We start from the raw sequence: 13,646 nt of genomic DNA, 5'->3' as shown, positions 1-13,646 counted from the left end.
TTCTCACTTGCATTGCTGCACTGTTTCCTACTTGGGCAATACACCATGATCTTCTTCTGAAACCATCAATGGCTTCCCCATTGAATTCAGAATAACACTCAACCTCCTCACTATGACCTGAAAGACCGCTAAGGATCTGGCCACATCCCTTCTGCACCCTTGGCCCGCCAAACTCCCTCCCACGTCGGGATTGCCACACTGCTCCCTCCCTTCCTTTAGGTGTAGCTGAAATGTCACCTTAAAGTATTCTCTGACTGTCACACCCAAAGCAGGAAAGTGCTATTCTCTAGCTCAATAACTTCTTGTTTGATTTTTTTTAACACTTCACATTCTATATTGTTTCATATTTTTGTATGTTTCCTTTTTTTGGTCATCTGTGCCCTGTACTACAATGAAGCTCCATGCATGCAGGGACCATGGCTGACTCTTGTATAACTGTGTCATATCTAGAATTGGGGCTGGAAATCTTAGTCAAATGGATGAAATGAGGTGGTTTTGTTCAGTACTCCCAAATTATGGAATTATACACCTAATCTACCCTTGGGAACCATAGAGAATAATTGTTTGATGTATTTTTTTTTAAGAAGCTGAGTTTATGACAATAAGCTCTGTCTGGCTGAATCACTTAAAATACATGTGTACCAGAACATTCAGCAAACTATCACGACAAACAATATTGAAATATGATATGTAATAACAGAAATGGAAAAGGTTTTATTTATAAAACCAATCTAAAATGTGTCACTCCCAGACTAACTGTAATTCTATCTGAAATTTCATTCTCAACCAGAAAGAGGCACAAAAATGTCCAACCTCACTAGTAATCAAATAAACATACACCAAGATAACAATCAAGGTATAATCTTTCATGTTCAAAATGATCAAATAGTTTGTTTTTAAGATAAAATTAGCTTAAATTACAGTAGCTCGTGCCTGTAATCCCAACTACTTGGGAGGCTGAGGCAAGAGGATCGCTTGAGGCCAGGAGTTTCAGACTAGTCTGGGAAACATAATGAGACCCCATCTCTCAAACAAAACAAAACTATATGTGTGTATATATATATATATACACATATATATGTGAACATACATATTCATTTGGTCAGCCTGAGGTAAAATGAACAAAGTGTCATATATTGCTAGTAAAAAGTGAATTGGTAAAAATTTTTTCAGAATCATAATTTAACAATATACACTAAAATCATTATACATTGTCTGCTCAGCAAGTCTTACTGATGAAATAATAGAAATTTTCATAGCAATTTAGCTGTTTAGATTTTTATCAGGTTGTTTGTAATTTGAGAAGATCTAAATATATACCAAAATATAACTGTAACTATATATATAAAAACCACATGTTCTGTGACAAGGAAAAAAAGAAGAGAGATATATATATATATATATATATGTAAAATAGGGGAACAGTGCATATATATAGTTGTATGTTGAGAAAGGCGATTATATTATTTTCATAGAATATTTAATTACAAGGAAAAATTTTCAGGTCATGATATTGAGTGAAAAAAAGGCAACAAAACATATTTGGCATAGCACATCCCAATTTTTAAAAAATAAATACACGTATAAATGCATAGAAAAAAGCCTATTAAGTAATATATCAAATGTTACTAACAATTGTCTCTGAGAGGTAGGATTATTAACAATTTTTGTTTGCATATTAAATACCATAGACAGTATGACTTTCTATATTGTCCACATTTTTAGTAATGAATATGTATTAATTTATAACCAGAAAAAGTTTAACTAAAAAGAAATAAGAAAGGAAAACAATAGAACAATTACATGCAAAGTCGTTGCTATTTGTTAAAGAGCTTTAGTTTCCTAAAACCTAGACCTTCTCAAAGGTTGATATTTTCCAAGTGGTTCTACAAGCTTTAACGGTGAATCAGTAACCACACGGCAAAGTGACCTTCTGGGACTGCCATAGGTAGCCCAAGATGAGAGGATGGTGGTTGTTAACTACTCACTAGCAGTCAAGAGTCCTTTATCTAGAAAAGTAGAGTCAAGAATGAAGAAATAACTGTTCTGAAGTAAAGGGAGGAACTGGGGGGGAACTTTTGTACTGTCTGGATCAATCTATTTAAAACCAGACTCAGAAATCAGTGAGACTCACGGCATGTAGAAATCTGCTAGTCCAGCCCTCTCACCCTACCCATAAGAAAACACAAGCCACAGGTGAAATGACTGTGTTATCCTCCACGGAACACATTGCCCTGACCTAGGCCTGTGCCCTAGGATGGGGTCCTCCCTGGAACCCAGGCCCTGCTACCACCCATCTGTCCACCTTTGTTTTCCTAACAGAAAGTGGAGTTTTTTTTGTTTGTTTGTTTTTGAGACGGAGTTTCGCTCTTGTTGCCCAGGCTGGAGTGCAATGGAGCGATCTCGGCTCAGCACAACTTCTGCCTCCCAGGTTCAAGCAATTCTCCTGTCTCAGTCTCCCGAATAGCTGGAATTACAGGCATGCGCCACCACACCCGGCTAATTTTGTATTTTTAGTAGAGATGGGGTTTCTCCATGTTGGTCAGGCTGGTCTCAAACTCCCAACCTCAGGTGATATGCCCACCTCGGCCTCCCAAAGTGCTGGGATTACAGGCGTGACCCTCCGTGCCCAGCCGGAAAGTGGAGTTTTTAAGGAGCAGTTTAAGGAGGCAGTTAAGAAACTTAAGAAGTTTTGAGAAAGAGGAGCTGAGATTGCTGCTCAAGCTGCAGGAAGGTAAACTGCCCTCTCTTATCTTTCCACTCCTGCGGCTGCTCCCACGTTACTCCGTTTTTACCACTGGTGTCCTTGAGGTCACTGCACTGCCCAGGGTTATGAAAACAGGACAGTCACCAGCTCAGGGAGGGAGAACTGCGCCCTTGGTTATCTTTAAATGAGGGGAGATGGAATTTGTATGGTCAGCATTCATTCCAATCCTGATAATTACGGTTCACTTTATTTCATTCTCCCTGCAGCCCTGATGATAGATAGGTTTGCAAGATGCAGGAAAGCTGTAGGTAATCAGAGTGGAATCTACAAGTATTTCCTGCCATGGAACTTGTAAGAAAAGGAAAAAAAAGAAAAAGGATCTGCAAGTATTCAGAACACAACTAAGCAAAACTCTCCAATTTTTCTTTTCTTTTAAAAAATTATTTTATTTGTCCAGGCGTGGTGGCTCATGCCTGTAATCCCAGCACTTTGGGAGGCCGAGGCGGGTGGATCACGAGGTCAGGAGATCGAGACCATCTTGGCTAACACAGTGAAACCCCCGTCTCTACTAAAAATACAAAAAATTAGCCAAGCGTGGTGGCAGGTGCCTATAGTTCCAGCTACTCAGGAGGCTGAGGCAGGAGAATGGCATGAACCTGGGAGGCGGAGCCTGCAGTGAACTGAGATGGCGCCACTGCACTCCAGCCTGGGTGACAGAGGGAGACTCTGTCTCAAAAAAAAAAAAAAATTATTTTATTTATTTATTTCATTCGTTTTAAAATAAATAGGGACAAGATCTCACTATGTTGTCCAGGCTGGTTTCAAATTCCTGAGCCCAAGTGATTCTACTGCCTGGGCCTCCCAAAGTGCTAGGATTATGGGTGTGAACCACCACGCCTGGCTGTCTTTTTCTTTTTTAAAAAAATTTCCTTCCTCAAATAATCTGCTATCCCACAGTATTCCCTATCTAGTGTTCCACAAGCTGTGGCTATGTCGGATTTTCCTGAAGACTCGAGAGTCAGTTTCCTAGGGCTGCGGTAACAAAGTACCACAAGCTGGGTGACCTACACAGCAGAAATGTATTCCCTCCAGTTCTGGAGGCCAGAAGACGGGAATCAAATGTCACCAGGGTTGGTTCCTTCTGGAGAGTCTGCGGGAGAATCTATTCCATGGGCTTCTCTTAGCTTCTGGTGGCTGCTGGTGATCCTTGACATCCTCTGGCTTGTAGCATCACTCCAATCTCTGCCTCCATCATCACAGGCTATTCTCTGTGTGTGTGTGGGTGTCTGTGCCCCTCTTAAAAAGACACCAGTCATATTGGATTGGGGCCCACTCTAATCCAGTATGACCTCATCTTCACTCATTATATCCTGTAATGACACTATTTTGCAAATTTTTCAAATGAGGTCATATTCTAAGATACTGGGAGTTAGGACTTCATTATACTTTTTTGAGGACCATGATTCAACTATAATACCCTACATCTTCTATATCTGCTTTCTTTCTTATTCGATGGTTTACCAAGGGCAGGGAAGCAGGAGTGTTCGGCCCAGGTACAGACAACAAGGGACAATTGTCTGTAAAGGTTGTATAAACGTAATAAAAATAACTAAAGGATCCTCTGCTTTTTATTATCTACTTGGGCCAGAAGTTCTAAACAACATCTGTGAATAAAATAAGCACCCTCACCAAATCTGTTAGTTCTAAATAATTGCTGTGTGCGGTAGTTTAAAAATATATCTACAAATTTTTCCATGCTCTTCCCTTCCAATTCCACTCTCTTGAATGTGGGCTGGACTTAATGTTTTTCTTTGGTAAAAATTTATTATTTTTATTAATTGCTTTAAACTAAAGAAGAAATCAAGCAAACAAGCATAAAATTAAGTATAACAATAAAATTATTTTTAGTAATTACTGAAAATAGTTTTGTTGTTTACAGCCAAGGAGGCGTGGAAGAATGATTTGGTATGGTTGTCAAATATGCTACGCATTATGCCACTGCTTTTACAGCATTGAAACTTGAGACTCAGAAAAAATTCTCTGAGACAGTATAAAATTTCTAGTATCTAAAGAAGACCACCACGTTTTCTTCGTCATGACTCTTTCTGATGTCAGAGAGTTAGATCATCTAAAGACTGAAATTATATCCCTCGTTTAGCTGATGAAAAATTTCTTGAGTACCAACTATGTGCTTAGAACACATCTATGGACAAAACGGACTTCTGCCTTGTGAGGGTACCTTCTAGGGAATGGAGACAGCACACCAAAAGTTTAGAAGTAGCTGAGCAGGTGGCTCACACCTGTAATCCCAGAGACTTGGGAGGCTGAAGTGGGAGGATTGCCTGAGGCCAGGAGTTTGACACCAGCCTGAGCAAAATAGTGAGACCCCATCTCTTAAGAAAAAAAAAAAGGTTAGGGAAAAAAAAGTCAAAAAAGGACTTAAAGGATGGGCATGCTGGGGTGGGGTGGAGTGGGCAGGCTGTAGGATTATGCAGTTGACTAGGGCAGCTCTCGCTGAGGAGAGAAGCTTGAGCGGAGACTTGCTGGAAGCCAGGCAGTTTCCCATCCAGCTAGCTGGGAGAGCATTCCAGGAAACAGACCAGTGAAGGCATGGCCTGTGTGGATGTGTACCTAGCATGCTGGAGGAAAGGCAAGGAAACCAATGCGAGCAGGAAGGAGAGGAGAGACACTGCCCAGGAAGAGGGCATGAGCTTGGATGAGGCAGCTCTCTTCAATGGGGGAGTGCCTGCAGGCCAACTCGGCTGACAGCCCGAAGGCCCACACTCCCAGCAGCTGGGAAATGAGGCTTCAGCCCTGAAGAAAGGCTCAGGGCACCACTCCCAGCATCCCCTACAGAGCTGGATTTATAGGCGTCATTCCATTTGGATAGGGAATTAAAGGAGTGTCCAGGTTTGGAAAAGAAATTATATTTAAGAGGGGAGCAGGAGCAGTGGCTCATGTCTGTAATCCCAGCACTTTGGGAGACCAAGGTGAGCAGATTGTTTGAGGCCAGGAGTTTGAGACCAGACTGGAGTAATATGGTGAAACCCAATCTCTCTAAAAAAAAAAAAAAAAAATTAGCCAGGCATGGTGCACATGCTTGTAGTCCCAGTTACTCGCAGGGGTGAGATGGGAGGACCATCTGAGGCCAGGGAGATCAAGGCTGCAGTGAGCCAAGATTGCACCACTGCACTTCAGCCTGGGTGTCAGAGTGAAATCCTGTCTCAAAAAAAGAGAGAAGTCACCCTCCTCCTCATCTATATCCTATAATTTCTTGCATAGCCTATTCATTATCCTTAACACAACTATTTAATTATTCCACACATTTCCTGGGAGTGGAAGGTACACCCCCGGGAAAGCCATTGTTGGGTGTGGAGTTAAGATGCCCTTGGGGTCCCTGCGCCTAGCTCGGGGCTATGCTGACCATTCTGGGCTCTGCATTTAATGTGCCATCAGTTTCTACTCTCATTGTCATTGCCTTTTCTGTAGCCTCCTTTAATTAAAAAAAAAAAAAAAAGCCAAGCATGGCGGCTCACGCCTGTAATCCCAGCACCATGGGAGGCCGAGGCGGGTGGATCATGAGGTCAGGAGATCGAGAACATCCTGGCTAACATGGTGAAACCCCACCTCTACTGAAAATACGAAAAATTAGCCAGGCATGGTGGCGGGCGCCTGTAATCCCAGCTACTCGGGAGGCTGAGGCAGGAGAATGGCGTGAATCCGGGAGGCGGAGCTTGCAGTGAGCCGAGATGGCACCACTGCACTCCAGTCTGGGCGACAGAGTGAGACTCCATCTTAAAAAAAAAAAAAAAAGCATTTTTTTTTGAGACAAGGTCTCAGGCTGTCACCTAGGCTGGAGCGCAGTAGGGTGAACATGGCTCTCTGCAGCCTTGACCTCCCAGGCTCAAACAATTCTCCCACCTCAGCCTCCCCAGGGACTGGAACTATAAGCACATGCCACCACCATGCCTGGTCAATTTGTGTATTTTTTGTAAAGACAGGGGTCTCACCATCTTGCCCGGTCTTGCCTTGAACTCCTGGACTCACGTAATCCCCTCATCTTGGCCTCCAAAGGTGCTGGGATTATAGGTGTAAGCCACCGCACCCGGCCTGTAACCTCCTTTTATCACTACAGATCAGTTCTGCTTTGGAATTCAGTGTTCTTGCTTAACGCTGCCACCACCCACCTCTCCTACTTTTACCTGCTATACGTGATCAATCCCATATACCAGACTTGCCAACTGGGAAAGTACAGTTCTCCAGTGAATTAAGCACTGTTTGCCAGGGATTCTAGGTTTGAGGAAAAAGTAAATTTGAACACTTCTAGTAACTCATCCAACTCCAAAACGTTATGGTATTAAGTCCTGAAAATGACACTAGGTAATGTAACATACAGTTATAGACTGAATTGTTCCCCAAAATGCACTGGTTTAAGAGCTTACCTCAAATGTGACAGAAATACTTGGAGAAGGGCCTTTAAAGAGGTAACTAAGATTAAATAAGGTCTTTAGACTGGGTCCTAATTCGAGAGGACTGGATGTCCTCATAAGAAGAGGAAGGCAGGCTGGCATGTTGGCTCACACCTGTAATCCCAGCACTTTGGGAAGCCAAGGCAGGCAGATCACTTGAGGTCAGGAGTTTGAGAACAGCCTGGCCAACATATATGAAACCCCATCTCTACTAAACATACAAAAATTAGCTAGGTGTAGTAGCATGTGCCTGTAGTCCCAGCTACTTGGGAGGCTGAGGTGCAAGAATCCCTTGAACCCGGGGGGTGGAGGTTTCAGTGAGCCGAGATTATGCCACTGCACTCCAGCCTGGGTGACAGATCAAGACTCTGTTTCAAAAACAAAACAAACCAAACAAACAAAAAAAAAGAAAAAAAAAAGGGAAGAGACACCAGGGGCTCATGTGCACAGAGGGAAAGAGGACAGTGAAAAGACAGACATCCCTGCAAGTCAAAGTAGACATTTGCAAGCCTCAGCAGAAACCAAACCTACTGACACCTTGATCTTGAACTTTCAGCTTCCAGGAGTATGAGAAAATAACTCCAAAGGGCCATCATGGCCCCAGAGCTCCCTGGGGGCCCCCTAAGGCCTTGGTTGTTGCTGCTTCTCCTGTGGCCTTCACTCCTCTCAGGCGCCGCCCCAGGGCCTCCTTAGTGCACTTCCTGTGCCCGAATCTCCATCTTGGAGTGGGCTTCTGGGCTTCCTAGGAACCAGACCTATGACACGCCCTCTATCTTTCCATATTTCTCTTCGGGGGGAGAACATTTTGGCAGCGTTATCAACAAGGTGCCTCTTACTATTACAGCTTCTTTGAAGTACAAAACTTAAAAAGTGACTCATACTGGAGGGTATTTGGGTGGAGGTAAAGGGGTCTGAATAGACGTTTTCATAGGCCCTTTTTATAGGACTTGCCTGTTCTAACTCATTGTCACCTGATAGTTCTTCCTTAAATAGTCAGAGGGCTTAGAGGCTCAAATAAAAGCAAAAATTACATGTCATGTGCCCAATTCTGTTGTTCTCAGGCCAAATTTAACTTCTTTCCCAAGCTTCCAGAAGCCCCAAACAGTTTCACTTTCAACCTGCTTGCCTTTCTTGTAGAAACTAAGAAAAGATTTGGGGTCATCACAATTTTCATTTCATTGCAGAAATGAAAATGACAAGGGACTGAATTTCTTTTTCTTTTTTCTTAAAGTAGAGACAAGGTCTTGCAATGTTGCCCAGGCTGGTCTCAAACTCCTGGACTTGAGTGATCCTCCTGCCTCAACTTTCAAAAGTGTTCGGATTACAGGCATGAGCCAATGGAGTGAATTTCACTGAGAATTTACTCTTTATTGAGCATCTATTCTCTGCCAGATACTCTACCATGAAATACGAAAAAAGGTAGACGAAAAATCGTTGCTCTAAAGTGATTGCAAAACAGATAGAGAGGTGAATTTGATTAGACAGAAACTCGTCATTGTCACTGGAGACATGCGCAGAGGGAGGCCACGGGCCATTTTAGAGAGGACCTGATGATGGCAGCCTTGCTTCTGGAAATCAAGGTGAAGTCCAGGTCTTGTGACCCAGGGGAACCTGAGCCATGGGAATCTCTCATCACTGACATCAGATAAGGACCTGTAATCATTTGTTCTGACTCTGCAAGACTTAGCCTTGAGCGAAACGTAGGAGAAGACTGCATCTCCAGCTGCCTTGGAGCGAGGTTTCCCACACAAATCTTAGTGTGGACTGTGGGGCGGAAACCTCTTACAAATTGAAAAAGTCTTTTGAGCTCTTCAGAAACAGATATGGAGTAAACATGAAGACTATGTTTGTGATATTCGTACAAAAAGGAGTAACACAACTCCCAGTTGTTCCATTTGTACCAGCAACTGCTATTATTCACGGAACCTATAGCCTCAAAAAAATGTTACTATATTTATGTCTGTCTTGTTTGCTCTAGGAGTCCTATGTCCTTAAAAAAAAAATCACATTGAGCCAAATATGTAACTTAGGTAATGAGTACAGGAAGCTCTCAAAGATTTAGAAGAAAACCTCCTCAAAACCACATAGAGGAAAAACACCAAGATTTAGCTGCAGAATCTGTCTCCTGCCTTCTGTCAGCTCCTAGTGGGACCACAGCTCAGCAGCATACATTGTGTCTCTACTCTTCTCTGGGGGTGTCATCTACAGTGAAATGTCAAAGCAGAATTAAGCATCAGGCAGAGATTTATATGATGTCTAATACAAGACCATATTTTGTACTTGGTATGAATTTTGAGACAGTTCTGAAGCCAAAACTCTGGAGGCTGTCACTGGGCAATGCCAATTTGCACGAACCTACCATCACTTTCTCTTGTTTTTGTCAAGGGTTAAGGCTTTAGGGTATGAGGATGTTCTAGAAGTCCACTGGGGCTTCTTACTAAGTGTGATTTGGGCTGAGTTGGGCTACATGCTTGGAAGTCAACTTAAAACTTAAAGAGATCCCACAGAGACTATAAATTATCCTTTCACTTTAGGATTCCCTAAAGTAACTACAATTCTGGCATGGGATTTGAAGTATGAACTAGATTTGTCCAGCAAACTCAAGACTGGCTGATTGGTTATGTATTAGCAGGTTCAGAACCCTCCTTGGGCATGCTGCATTGACTTAGATGCCTTTAATCCACTTGCACTGCTTTAGAAGTCAACACAAACCTTCCCTAGTATTCCCTAGGTAGTGTCTGGATCTTTGTAATGTACTCGACATACACCTTTGACAATTTTATACTCTGTTGAAAATAATTTCAAAATACATCCAATTCTTTTTCATGACTTACATTTGTCTGTATGTCCTTCGTTATTAAAAGTTATTTTTGGCTGGGCAAGGTGGGGCTCATGCCTGTAATCCAAGCACTTTGGGAGGCTGAGGCGGGCGGATCACGAGATCAGGAGATCAAGACCATCCCAGCTAACACGGTGAAACCTCAGCTCTACTAAAAAAATACAAAAATTAGCCGGGCATGGTGGCTGGTGCCTGCAGTCCCAGCTACTCGGGAGGCTGAGGCAGGAGAATCACTTGAACCCAAGGGGCGGAGCTTGCAGTGAGCTGAGATGGTGCCACTGCATTCCAGCCTGGGAGACAGAGCAAGACTCTGTCTCAAAACAAAAAAAAAAGTTATTTTCTTTCTTTCTTTCTTTCTTTCTCTTTCTTTCTTTCTTTTTTCTTTCTTTCTTTCTCTTTCTTTCTTTCTTTCTTTTCTTTCTTTCTTTTCTTTTCTTTTCTTTTTTTTTTTTTTGAGACAGTTTTGCTCTTATTGCCAGGCTGGAGTGCAATGGCGCGCGCCATCTTGGCTCACTACAACCTCCGCCTCCTGGGTTCAAGCAATTCTCTGGCCTCCCGAGTATCTAAAATTACAGATGCCCACCACCACACCTGGCCAGTTTTTTGTATTTTTAATAGAAACGGGGTTTCACCATGTTGGCCAGGCTGGTCTCGAACTCCTGACCTCAGGTGATCCACCCGCCTCAGCCTCCCAAAGTGCTCATTACAGACATGAACCACCACCTAGCCTATTTTTTTCTTTTAAAAAAAGTTTATTCACTTGAAAGTCATTCAAGAAGTGATTTTAATTTTTTTTTGGAAGCTGGGTACTTTTTAACATCTAGGGGAAAGTAGACTTTTCTGCACTTTGTAGTAAATTCTGTGAGAAGGAATGAGTGCAAGCCATTCATTCAACGATGCCTAGTGAAAATAGAGGCGAGGCTAGCCACAGTGGCTCACACCTACAATCCCAGCACTTTGGAAGGCCAAGGCTGGAGGACCGCTTGAAGCCAGGAGTTCTGAGACCAGCTGGACAACATAACAAGATCTTGTCTCTGCAAAAATTAAAAAAAAAATTAGCCTGGCGTGGTGGCATGCACCTGTAATCCTGGTGACTAGGAAGGCTGAGGCGGGAGGACTGCTTGAGCCCAAAAGCTGAAGGTTGCAGTGAGCTGTGATGGTGCCACTACACTCCACCTTGGGTGAAGGAGTTCATCGATTGATATTGATGTCCCTATACTATAGTTTTCTTTGAAATTTACAATTTCATGTACATACACATATGCTCGTCAATTTATATATGTCTCCACATACACAATATTAACACTACATCTTTCGTATATATACACATACATATATTTAATAATTACATCTTTTTTGTTTTTTTGAGATGGAGTCTTGCCCTGTCACCCAGGCTGGAGTGAAATGGCGCGATCTTGGCTCACTGCAACCTCTGCCTCCCGGGTTCAAGCGATTCTCCTGCCTCAGCCTCTTGAGTAGCTGGGATTACAGGCGCATGCCTTCATGCCAGCTAATTTTTGTATTTTTAGTATAGATGGGGTTTCACCATGTTGGCCAGGCTGGTCTCAAACTCCTGACCTCGTGATCCACCCGCCTCGGCCTCCCAAAGTGCTGGGATTACAAGCGTGAGCCACCGTGCCCGGCCACAGCTACATCTTTTATATATGCATATTTATCTGGTTCTACATGTGTATTTATATAATGTCTATTTATATCTATAAAATCAGATGATGATTGAGAATAATCGTGTTTTTGTTTTGTATTGTTTTGTTTTTTTTGGTAGAGACGGGGTCTCGCTCTGTCACCCATGCTTGTCTTTAATTCCTGGCCTCAAGCAATCCTCCCACCTGGCCTTCTCAAAGTGCTGAGATTACAAGTGTGAACAATTGCACCTAGCCAGACATCTTTTAATGTTGAATTTGAAGTGATCTGTTTCCTTAATTGCTAATTTTAAGCTACATTAAAAAAACTGGGTAACTACTTTTGTGAGCTCCTTGGGACAATCACTTCTCCAAAATCTACTTCTCCCCTTAGACCTTGGGATTTTCTTAACCATCCCAGAATAGGGATGTAAAAGGGTGAAACTGAGTGCCACCTATGAAGTGTGATTTTTTTGTTTGGCAATTGCAATTTTAGTTTATACCTGAAATATTCTACTAAACTTAAATAATATCTCTAAAATTAAAATGTATCTCTATCCTGTTGAGAGAAGAAGCTACTTTTCACTTTCTAAAGCCTTGTGCACTCTCAAAGTAAAAAGAGAGAAGTGATAGAGAAAATCTTGAGGTGCTTGGGATCTCTGACAGCTATGCCACCTCCTCGCTGGGAATCTGCAAACTGAGTGGAAAGTAAAAGGGAGAAGGGGTAGAGCTGTGGTGGCGGCTGCTTTTCACCAGGGCCAGGGTCCCCTGGGGGCTGGGCTCTAGCTTGGGCATGCAGTGGTGTACTCAGAGTATTTAACACCAGGTGTTTTCTACACACAAAATTACTTCCACTACTGGTCATGTAATAATCAGCAATAATCATTATTCTCTCAATTTAAAATGATACGTTTTAATTTTAGAGATATTATTTAAGTTTAGTAAAATATTTCAGTTATAAACTAAAATTGCAATTGCCAAACAAAAAAATCACACTTCATGGGTGGCACTCAGTTTCACTCTTTTACATTTTAAGCACACAAAAAATTCCAGCTGGGCGAGGTGGCTCACACCCGTAATGCCAGCACTGTGGGAGGCTGGGGTGGGAGGATTGCCTGAGGCCAGGAATTCAAGGTCAGACTTGACAGCGTAGTGAGATCCTATCTCTACAATTTTTTTTTCTCTAAAGCCAAGCATAATGGTACATACTTGTGGTCCCAGATACTCAGGAGGCTGAGGTGGGAGAATCACTTCAGTTCAGGAGGTCAAGGCTGCAGTGAGTTATGATCATGTCATTACACTCCAGCCGGGGTGACAGAGTGAAACTCTGTTTCAAAAAAAAAAATTCCAACTGCGTTAGGGTTCTCTAGAGGGACAGAACTAACAGAATAGATGTATGTATAAAGGGGTGTTTATTAAGGAATATTGACTCACATGATTACAAGGTGAGGTCCCATAATAGGCCATCTGAAGCTAAGGAGCACGAAGCCAGTCCAAGTCCCATAGTTGGAGAACTTGGAGTCCGATGTTTGAGGGCAGGAAGCATCCAGCATGGGAGAAAGATACAGGCTAGGAGGCTAAGCCAGTCTAGTCCTTCCACGTTCTTTCGCCTGCTTTTATTCTGGCTGCACTGGCAGCTGATTAGGCTGTGCCCACCCAGACTGAAGGTGGGTCTGCCTTTCCCAGCCCATTGACTCAAATGTTAATCTCCTTTGGCAACACCCACACATGCACACCCAGGATCAATACTTTGCATCCTTTAATCCAATCAAGCTGACACTCAATATTAACCATCATCACATAAAATGATAAAATCAAAGTATTCCAAGTTCTGCTTCTTCATCTTCACAATCACTGTGCTCTCCTCATTTATTTCAAATCTGCCTTAGTCTCACTCTATGGCCCAGGCTGGAGTGCAGGGGCACCATTTCGGCTCCCTGCAACTTCCACCTCCCGGGTTCAAGTGATTGTTGTGTCTCAGCCTCCCGAGT

Source organism: Hylobates moloch, unplaced genomic scaffold (genome assembly GCF_009828535.3).
Source record: "Hylobates moloch isolate HMO894 unplaced genomic scaffold, HMol_V3 SCAFFOLD_4, whole genome shotgun sequence".
Lineage (NCBI taxonomy): Eukaryota > Metazoa > Chordata > Mammalia > Primates > Hylobatidae > Hylobates > Hylobates moloch.
This window is presented reverse-complemented; position numbering follows the sequence as displayed.